Source organism: Podarcis vaucheri (assembly GCF_965113315.1).
Source record: "Podarcis vaucheri genome assembly, chromosome: 4".
Lineage (NCBI taxonomy): Eukaryota > Metazoa > Chordata > Lepidosauria > Squamata > Lacertidae > Podarcis > Podarcis vaucheri.
The window spans coordinates 53,976,085-53,987,854 of NC_138762.1; positions in this window are offsets into that span (position 1 = coordinate 53,976,085).

Here is an 11,770-nt window from a genome sequence, read left to right on the forward strand (position 1 = left end):
TCGGTGGGGTGGACACTGGGTATGGCTAAATGTTATCCTCATTGAGTACAGGGCTGATGTAAAGTTGATGCAGTTGCGGTTTGAAGCGACACTGGCAAATATAATAGGTCAACCTACATGTCAATCAAGCAAAGTGTGATCTCCTCTAACTGCAAACTTCTCTCCAGCAGAAGCCTTTCATACCACCTGTAATCTGGCCCATTTTGATGAGAGTCCTGCCACTCCAGCAGTGGCTTTCATTCAAGTTTCAGCTCTATGGGTCCCTTATGATCAGGTCATCCGTTAGCAAAACTGCATTTGCAGTGCAGCTGCCAACATAATTTCTTGCTTGTCAATAAAGCAGTTAAACCCCTGGGGCTCTGTATCACTTAGTGGTAATACATCTTAAAAATAATTACGTCTTTAACTCTCAATTTAACTGGAAGAAAGGAGGCAAGAAATACCCAGCATGGCTGATTTAAAATGGAAGCAGACAAGTGTTTGTTATTGCTGACAGTGCCCATTAATTGAAGGATGCATTAGCAGGAGTGCCTAATGCTTCCATCTGCATGATCTTGCCTTTGAAATAAAGATTTGAAAGTCCTAATCAATTCAGTAATTGAGAAATCCTTTGGCAATCTTGTGTGAGCGTGTACTTTGTAGTTTTCCATGCCAGTAGCACACTGGAAAATTCAGTGCTCAGTTGAGCATAATGTCCACAGTCTAATAAATACCTGAGTATGCTTGAGCCCATTGCCCATACTGTACTTGAACTTAAGAGTTTTTAATTCTGCAATAAAGTGGCGTATAAATATAGCTCTTTGTGACAAACAAGTATTCAGGTAAAGTTCTTGAATCCACAGCCTTTGAACTTTAAAAAGCTTGTTGTAAGAGTTGCTCTTTTTTGGAGTCCCCTCCATCCCAGATTTTATAAAAATTTGAAAAAAAGATATACAAAAGTTAATATCAAATACCCATTTTTATAAGTATATTATATTTTATATTTTATATTTTATAAGTATGTTATAAATATAAGTAAAAACACAATTCAAAAAGAGAAAAAGAAAGAAAAAGTGGGAAATAACTTCTGATTCTTCGTCTATTCCACTTTCTAAAAACCAATATTTCTTCAATCCTCAAACCCAGATATCACAACTTTTCACTTTTTCTTTCGCAATTTGGCCATTTTGGTCTCCATGATCTCATGCGATTTTACTCCAAGATCTCCGTCTGGGGAAAAACACCACTTTTTGAGGGCTGCAATCTTGCAGAGTGTCCCAAAACACAGCCTCCCCAGCACATCTTTGGGGCTCCATGATCTCATGCGGGTCATGTGACTGATGTGGGAGCACAGATGGGAAGACGTATGTCCTGGTTTGGGGATTCCACATGTTGTAGGGTATGTTATACCACAGATCCCACTTTAGGAATTAAATCAAAACAAGTAAAAATTCCTACAACCACCATAAAACTGCACAATTAGAAAAGAACAACAAGGTGCAGACAATTAAAAAGACATTTAGAGAATCATAATGGAACAGAAATAGTTTGCTGGCTAAATGCCTGAAGGACTGGTCGCTGGCAGGTTTGACTGAGTGAGCACTATGCTTAAATACCTGGATATGAGTGACTCAGAGGAAGACTACTTTCCACTTATCATGTGACACAAGCATCTTCTTCGATGCAGCAATAGAACACCCTTTGTGCCCATCAGCTACCCAAGTTAGATGTTCCTTTCAAATGAGAGGCCTTTGAAGTTTGCTTTTGAACACTATTATGCACCTGGCTCCACAACAGGGTGTAAACAGTCAACAAGAGACCAAAACTGTGTAGGAAGGAAGGTACAGAACTGAACATTTAAATAAAGTGTGGGTTGTGTTTCATCTTTGTAGGGGGGGAAATATTCTGGTTTCGGAATTTTCTCTGTTCCAAGAAAAATGCACAAAGCATACAAAATAATCCCGTGAATTATAACCAGGCAGATAAGAAATTTAAGGAAATCTCATGTATCAGCCTAAAACAACACTGCCAAATTAAACATCTTGCACACAATTTACCATCACAAAATACACTAGACCTATCTCACACCAAAACTTTCTATCCTTTTCTATCTAGCCCCTGCCCTCACACTTGCTATCTAAAAAAGACATAACGCAAAATGAAAGTGGATTGCAAGGAAGGAAATTTGTACTCTGGTCCAAATTATTGTTGTTGTTTAGTTGTTCAGTCGTGTCCGACTCTTCGTGATCTCATGGACCAGAGCATGCCAGGCACTCCTGTCTTCCACTGCCTCCCGCACTTTGGTCAAACTCATGCTGGTAGCTTCTTTGTCCATAGAGCTTTCTTGGCAGGGATACTGGAGTGGCTTGCTGGTTCCTGCTCCAGGTGGATCACATTTGGTCAAAACTCTCCACTATGACCTGTCCATCTTGGGTGGCCCTGCACGGCATAGCTCATAGCTTCTCTGAGTTATTCAAGCCCCTTCGCCATGGCAAGGCAGTGATCCATGAAGGGGTCCAAATTATTAGTTACAATTAATTACAGTTAACAGCTAATTGTAAGGGAGCATACTCCAGTGGATTCCGAGCCATCTGTCCATACAAATATTTCAGTGGCCTGTAGTCTTAAGCATACTTAAAGTACTATATATTTTGAAATTAAGGGCCATCATTTCCAGCTAATTGCATTTAATAGGGTATAGGTGTAATGAATGATGTTCTGTAGTATTCAATGAAGGCAGATGACTAATGTGGAAAAAATAAATATGGTCAGACATACAGATCACAGCAATGCAGTGCACAAATCCTCACTTCAAGAATCACCTTAGGTCCTGCTTCTGGAATGACTCTCCAGAGCTTTGATTAATATATATAAGAAAACAACAAAGAGCAAAAAGCAAAATGAGATCAAAAGGACAGAGATGATACAGGGGAGAAGAAATTGCTCAAAGCACCAGTAACCTGTGCTGCAGGGGTATACGGTATGCCAGATAAATTTATATTCAAATATATCTTATTGGCACGACATGCAGTACAAATGCTGCCCAGGAAAGAGAGACAGACTCCTGAAGTATCTATCAGGGCTCTAAAGTCCTTGGAGGAACACAGAAGTGGCTTAAGACGAAGCAAGGTTAGGATGATGAGTGATGTTTGAAATCAGTGTGAATAAAACATCTACAACAGCTTTTCTGGCTGGCGGGGTCGACCTGGACTGCTGACAGTGAACATTGAGCTCTTCAATGGGTTTTACTTCCGGGTCAGAGGTTCGAATCAAGAATTATTTGTAAGCTGCTGCAGTAAAAAGAGAAGATGTGTCTCAGTTCTGGCTGACATATTAATAGAGCTGCAAAATAAAGATTAACATTTGCAACCACTGAGACGTAAGGAAAATGTCAATTCTAACTCATTGGGTCAAAGCATCCTCCTCTGGTAAACTTTTACTCATTTTTTTAATACTATTGAAGCAAGAAACACTTAACCCCTGTAGCAGCTTCAACAGTTTCATTTAAAGTTATAATGGGGTTTCCTCTATTTAGGGACTGAAAAGGTTCTGAAAGAAACAAGCAGAAGCAGAGAGATAAGTTGACCGGAAAAAGCCTCCTGAAAAACTTATGTGTTGGCAAAGATCCCATGAAGGGTCTTGTGGGCCTATTTAAAAAGTGAATTCTATACTGAGAAGCAACTCAACATGGGGAAAAAACAGCATTCCTGAATAGTCATAAAGCATTCAGGGCATGTACAGAAGGTTCTCTTTAAGGTACCCTTTGTCCCAGCCATGTAGTGTTTAAAGGTAAATGACTAGCATTTTGTTCCATACAGGCTCCCTGCTATTTTTTAGGCCCAAGTCAATTTAGTTATTTGTGAAGTATTTATATACCACTGTGTCACAAAATTATATCACAGCAGTTTACAACAGTATAAAAATATAAAAGCAAAGAATACAATTGTAACAAGTGAAAAACAAAAAGAAATTAAAAACAAACATGATAGACCATTGTAGGGGATGTACTCTTAATTGCCTGCATAGGTTTGGCAGAATTGGTATTTTCCCCCAGCAGGCATTTAAAAGTTGGTACAGAAGGCGCCCAATGTTGCTGTCAAAGTGGCTGGTATGAATGGAGTGAAATTCAAATCTCACATAAATGCAGCTTAGACGCAAATTTAAAAAAGGGGGGGGGGAGAGAAGTAATTTTCTACACCTTTTCAAAGAAAACTTGTTGTCAAAGCTAAATAATTTCTTCCTACCACAAATTATTAAAGACACGATTCACCTAACAAACCCCATCAGCAAAAACACTGCACAAAGGCATCCATTTGTGCAATGGGACATTCATCTCAACCCACCCTGAAATTTGTTTGGGGGATTCAGAAGAACCCCCAAAACAGTGTACGGGGGAGGAGGGAATAATTCCTTCTATCAAGCTGATACGCTCACCCAGACAGAATGTTTGTAATAGCATGATGCTGAATTTTACCCTAAATTACTATTTTTCTGTTCCTCATTTACAGGAGGAGGGAAAGGCATGATGTTATCTCCAAAGATGCCTTTGTATTTTTTGGACATTCTTTTATGAAACTGTCCTCTTAACCTCATCTTTTTATTTCCTTCTCCCTTTGTTCGTCCTTCATCTGTCTGATGTTCAAACATAATTTATCTAGCTGTTTTTCTGAATGAAGCTGCCTTTCCCACTCCTGCTGTTCCTACTCTTTCCTCTCCTACATCCACCGGAAATAGTCAAGTTCTTTGTTGACTTAGGGCTCATCCATATTTACTTTGGCTCTGCATTTCTAGGCACAGGTTTATGCTTTCCAGAACAGCTTATTTTATTTTTTATCCCAGCACTTTCCCCAGGGAAACCCACTCTTTACCACTGAATCAGAGTAAATGGCAATCTGCAGAAAACCTGAATTGCTGTTTGCTCCAATACAGCACAAAATACCAGCTTTTCCTGGGGAAAGTAGCAGAGTGGGAAAAGTCACTTGGACACATACAGGGAAAGCGTGGATATGTGCCTGGAAAACGTGGGGCAAAAGATAAATGTGGATGAACCCTTAGTCACAGAATTTGGAAGGGGCAAAAATGTACAAAAAAATGCAACCTTGTACAAAAATATAATTCAGCTTTAATCTTACAAGACGTATGTACATAAAATGTATGAATGAACTTTCTAAGATACTATGGCACAATACCAAATGAAGCCTTATCATCAAACAAATGTGGCAAACGATGATAAAATTAATGCTAAGGACCAAATGCTTCTCAACCCCCATGTGGTCTTCCTCATATTCATAGGACTACTTTGCACATATGGTAAATCTGGATTGATACAAAATGTTGGGCTTTTCTCCTGGTTTATCATCTGTGCACAGTAATCCTATGGATATGACTGGTCAGCTCACTTTATCTATCTAGATCACCCAAACGACAAAATTCTGGTGACAACATTGTGTGTTACACATTCATTGACAACTGAGGAAGACACCTTAGGAGTAGGAACCAATTCACACAATGGCTTATTGTGACCACACAACCACTTTGCTCCTCCCAAAGTTATCTGTGTTAGGGCCCCTGATAGGCCCTTTCAAATTTAGTGGTTTTGGTGGGCAATCCTGCCCTGCAATGCGGCTGGCCAGGTAAAATTTCAACAGCCAGCCAAGTCCGTGGGTCCTGGCTGCTGAGGATTGCAGCAGGCCCACAAGGGGCTGCGACAGCCACCCACCCAAAAAAGGTATGAGCACCCATTCCCACACTACACTAAGCTAAGCCAATGTATGACTGTGCTGTCAAAACCCAAGCCACCACCCACCACTGTCATGCTGCTCCCAGAAGACTGCTGACAAGGGAATGATTCCACTCTAGAAAAGGTTTCCCATCTCTGGCTTAAACTTTCAGTGATGTTTAGCTAATGCTGCATCCTACATACGGTAATTGACTTGCCCTGATTCTGGCTCTGCTTATAGTGTCAATATCAAGAGAAACTCATTGCCTGCCACTGCTTGGAAAGGCATGGAGAAAAGTCACTGAATCCATGGTATTAACTGTTTTTGTACTGAATGCCTCCACTACATGGTAACAGTTTAAAGTAGCCTTCCCTTTGTGAGCATAACATATAGGCTAGGCCAGGTAAGGAGAATATAAACACCTGGGCTCTATTCATTAGCCATCGGATGTCACTGTTTAGCTGTGAACTGTTGGCGGTAGGCACAGATAGAACCACCGTATTTCCCAATTATAACATGAGCTTGCTTCTTTTTATGGCTTATACTTAGTAGAACTAAGTAAAATCTATCATCCCAAAAGTTTACTTAAAATTTACTCCCCTGATGCCAAAGAATTAATGTAGTCTTACATATATACTTTCTTTCGGTTGCCTGCTTTTTTAAAAAAGGTCATTTAAAAAAAATGATCTCTTTACTGACTTCAGCTTCATTAGAATTAGGACTTCAGTCTTTAGTCAATTAATCAGTTAGACTTATCACTTTTTAAAAAACCTTTGGACCTGGATAATCTTGGGCTGGTTAGTGTCTCTCAGAGCTTGTCCACACTTGGGTTTATTGGGTGTGTGCATTCCCATTTAATTTTCATAGGACCACATGAAGTTACTCCATGCATTCCTCTGTATACACTGGTACATCGGTTGTTGAATGTAATCCATTTCGGAAGACCGTTCGACTTCTGAAACGCTCAACAACTGAGGCTCAATGGGCGGTCGGCAAATCTCATTGAGAAAATTGAGAAACATGCCTTGGAAGCCGTTCGACTTCCAAAACATGTTCGAAAACAGAAGCATTCACTTTCGGGTTGCCGACGTTTGAAAACCGAAATGTTTGGCTTCCGAAGTGTTTGACAACGGAGGTACTACTGTATTTGGGTTCACCCAATGTGGGTATAATCCAATACCCATATTGGATGGGTCAGGGTTGTTTTGGTGTTTGGGGGTGAGTAGATGAATTGTCACTTTCTGCTGCTCCCTTTTCCATGCTCATTACTTCCTCAATGTTTTCAATTTTTTTCTATCTGCGCTCATAACTATTTCCAGTATGCTCCTAAATGGAGGATTTCCCCCTGCCCTCACTTTGATCCCTCAGATATGCACAAAACCAGAAGCCTACACAAACAAATTTATAATTGCCTGACTGTGTTCATTTGCCTGCTTCCCGGAAAGGGAAAATTTATATCTCTATAAAAACAAGATGTGTGCACAGTGTGCTTGCCCTGTTGGCACTTAATCAGCATAACAGAATTAACAAATAAACACAGGAAGAAACACAAAAGGTATTGGTAAGAATGAGAAAGACTGAAATTGCTCCTCATATACAAAATCAACCACAAATGGGTATGGACTACTCCAGTCTAATTTGAATGGGAGGAAGAAGTGAGTTAACAGCTAGATAATGCTCATTCGTGGACAAGCCCTCCCTCTATCTTACCTCACGGGGCTGTATTGAAGATTTAAAAAGAGTGGGACCATATATGAATACCACCCTGAGCTTCTTGGAAGAAGGGTAGGATATAGACATAACAAGCAAATCATTAAGTTAATAAGCAGATAACACTGCGCAATTGGGCAGCAGAGCTTCAAAGAACTTCCAAAAACTTTGGTTTCAGAAACTGCCTTAGAAAAAGCATTCACCATTTTGCCTCTTCTAAGATGGTGAAATGGGTGTGCGTCATTTGGTGAGGGGGGAGGGAAATATGTATATATTTAAACTGAATACAGTGGGATTGACTAAAGCAGGAGTCGGCAATTTTTTTAAGCCGTGGGCTAGTCCACTGTCCCTCAGACCTTGTGGCAGGCTGGAGAAGTGGCACCGGGGAGGGGGGAGCTGGAAGAAGAGGCAAGGGGGGCAAGTAGTCCTCCTCCCCACCCCCCAGCCCCCAGCCCCAGCGCTTACCTTCCCAAGGGCTGCCGCCACTGCCACCACCGCTGCTGATTCTTGTGGGTAGGCAGAGGGAGCTCGTCCGATCTGCTCTCTGGCCCACAGGAGCACCAGGGCAGTGGCGGCAGAGGGAAGATGAGTGGCGTGAAAGGGCTGGCTCCAGAGAGGGGCAGCTCAAAATGGCGTTCAGCCAGCTCAGCCCAGCCTCCTTCCTCTAGGCAGGGTGGGAAGAAGCCAGAAAGAGGGAGGGAGGAGGCGCAGCTGCCGTGGTGTGTGTGAGGGAGAGGAGGGGAATGAAATGCCACAGCCCAAACGAACAGAATCCCCACGCCAATCCACAGACAGACCGTGGGCCAGATCCTGAAGGCAATTGGGCCTGATCCAGCCCCTGGGCCTTAGTTTGCTGAACCCTGGACTAAAGAACATAAGAACAGGCTGCTGGATCAGGCCAGTGGCCTATCTAGTCCAGCATCCTGTTCTCACAGTGGCCAACCAGATGCCTGTGTGACATCAGCAATCAGAACATGAGCACTAGAGAACTCTCCCCTCCTCTGGTTTCCAGCTACTGATATTCAGAAGCATTTCTACCTCCAACTATGGAGGTAGAACGTAGCCATCATGGCTGTTAGCCGTTGATAGCCCTCTCCTCCACAAATTAGTCTACTTCTCCCTCAAAGCCGTCCAAGCTGGTAGCCATCACTATCTCCTGGGGGAACAAGTTCCACAGCTCGACCATGTTTGACTTCTAAGCAGGCTTGCACTGTTAGGCTTATTGTTAGCATATCATGCCATTTCATCAGCAAATGAGCTCAGCTTATGCATCTCCTTTCTATTATCCACTCCTACTAAGGGTGGATTTCATCTTTTAAAATTGGATATCTGGATTCTCATTAGCTAGAATATACCCCTTCTGTTTGTTAGCATCTCACTCACTTAAAGTCATCTCCTAATCTTCACAATAGCTTTAGAAAAATTGTAATACCTGTTCCTTACAAGCACAAAAAGTTATGGGAGGCAAAACATTTCAGTCTAAATGGATAACATTCTTTCTAAATGAATGGAAAAATAGTTTAAAAAATAAGTCTCCGAAATTCTAGTAAATGAACAGGCGGTGAAGAAAATATTTCCATTAAGCTCCCTAATGTGTGTATGTGCGTTTGTGTAGTGATGTGCTCATAAAACATTTTCAAGGACAAACAGTATATTATAGGCTTCAGTGAACCATTACGCAAAATTTGCAAAGATTGGATGTCTCTTTAGATAAGATGGCCACTAGGTCAGCAAATCTACAAGCTAAAATAGACAAGAAACTTCATCTGAATATTGGTGTATATTATTTTATGCTTAAGCCACTGCTTGTTTTTGGGAATATTTAATGGAATAAACATTCCTTAAGGGAAAAGGTATGTAAAAATGTATATGTAAAATGTATTTGAAGCGATTTCTGATTAATAGCTGCCACAACCAATCATAATCAAAGTGTTGCCATTGTGTTACAGGTATGAATTAATTTTTCTAGGAGTATATCCCAAGAAAAGTTAGTGCAGCCTCACCTCACACTGATTGATGTCCCCTTGTATTACTCCACTTCAAGATTTGCAGGTCAAGAAGGGTGAGAAATTTGACTCAGTTTGCATTAAGAGGCAAATTTATCATATTGTTTCAGAAAGTGTGGATTTGAGAAAGTCCCTCCAGTTTGGGAGCATGAAGACTGTTGTGTGTCTAGACCCCGCAACCACCCTCTCATAAAGAAGACACCAGGACACAGATATTATGTTAATGTTATTGGGCAAATTTTGGCCACAACTTTATTGATTACAGACTGTGAGCAGTATTGGCTTAGGCATTGAATGAACCTGACTATATCTGACTCTTGCCCGATGTGCAGGAAGTCTGGTAAGGGTAAACCACCAGAAAGGGAGCCCCGTCGATGCAGACCAACTCGAGCTCTCCCAAATGTTCCTGTTGGGGTCATGGAATGGCCCTAGCCCCGCGCTGGGCTTCGGACAAGATCCACCCCCCTGGATTCCTTTAATGGAATACCCTTAAGCTTGGAGGGGCAGGTGATGGCCGCACCTCCCCTCCCCCATCAAAAAGGTCAAACAATGCCTAACCACAAAACCTTACAAAGTTGTGACGATTACTACGAGGTAGGTGAAAACCAAATGGCCCCATGCCAATTTTGCGAAGTGGACAAATTCCTACCAGGCCCCTCAATGGTGACCAACCGAGGTCCATAGCAAGGCCAATGAAATAGCAAACTGTAAAATAGGGTGGGAGTTTAAAGAAGTGAGCCAAGGGGGGTGCCATCTGGCTTGCGCCAAAGCTTAAATTGCCTGGCCATGGCCCCCCCCCACCGGATTGGCCGGTTGGGCGATGACGTGGCCGGCATCCCCTGGGCAACGCGGGACTCCGTCCCCTGCCCCCAGAAGAGAGTGGGTGGCCTCATGGTCCACCACAACTCCTCCCAACGGTGAAGTGGAGGGGACTTGTGTCTTATGTCGCTACACAGTTTGCTTTCTTTTTCCCATCCTCCAGTTGTCTACAAGCCTCAGAAAACCTTTGAATTAATTGATTCTTTTTAGCAAAATCACTGGTGGAAGTTGCCCTTACAAACTCATCAATAAAGTTTGCATTCAGTGCAATCCCAAAAAAGATTTAAGAAAAATATAAACATGTTGATGTCTATTTCTTTGCATGTTTAGACATATGGGAAGAGTGCTGACCAAAAGATTTCCTGGGCGTCTTTGTTTCATATTAAATGAGTACTATCAGATTTCTGAGTTCAGATCTGAAAAGCAGCTGAAGGGTGCAACAAGTGCAGAACCTCAGAATAACATGGGCCATAGTCAACAACTTCAGAGTACTGGTGTTGCAAACTTTGACAGCTAGCTAGCTCGTCCTTTCTTCCCTTAGTTCATTTCAGCATAGAAGGAAGGGGCACTTGGAAAGGGATATATTTTAGTAAGAAAGGAGTGTGTGTGTGTGCGTGTGCACTGTGAAATTATTTCTGTTTATGAATCTGCAGATAATTACTACAGGTAGATCTAGTAGTCTTATTGGTATTCTCGGCCAACATTTCCTCATCAGTTGGGAGTTGGAAAATAATTGTTTATGCACCAACAATTGCCTCACTATTCAAGCAAGGTTTTTGTATTCCATACAGCATTCTACCACAACCACCCCCTCCCATATGCAGTGTGGCTGTGGGGACGAGGAAAGAATGTGCAAACAGTGGTTGTTGGTCTTGGCATTTCATTATTATAATTTCACTGTTGGGGTTCTGTCATTCTGCAGGATTCTACCAGTGCTGTTAAGATGCGCTTGCACATTTACTTTATGTGTGATGCTCCTTGCCATTGGAAGAGGGTTGCAGGTACATATGAAAAGAGATCAAATGAACTTAAAAGCTGGTATAACTCAGCCAGTAGAGCATGAGCCTCTTAATCTCAGGGTTGTAGGTTTAAGACCCATGCTTGGTGGAAAAAAATCTGCATTGCAGGGGGTTGGACTAGCTGATCCACATAGTCCCTTCTGATTCTATGATTCAAGTTATGTTTCAGAGATACTGTGGCAAAGAGAATGACCAGCAGATCTGCTTTTATGGGTATGATAGCCATGTTACTATGCTTAGGCCAGCCAAACCTGCTTTTGGAAAATTACAGATCATGCTGAGATGGTATTTTTTCCTGCCTTTTTTCCTTATGATCAAAATGCAAAGGGAACACCTGCTTTTGTAATAAATAGTTAGATAGAAATTCACTGATGGGTTACTAAAAAGAACTACAATTATGCCCTTTCCATATTGCTTTGTATGCATGGTAGAGAGCACTATATATTAAAAACAAGCAATTCAGGGCATAAAGTAAACATGGAAATCCACTCTCAGTTATAGCCACCCAGTACAAGCA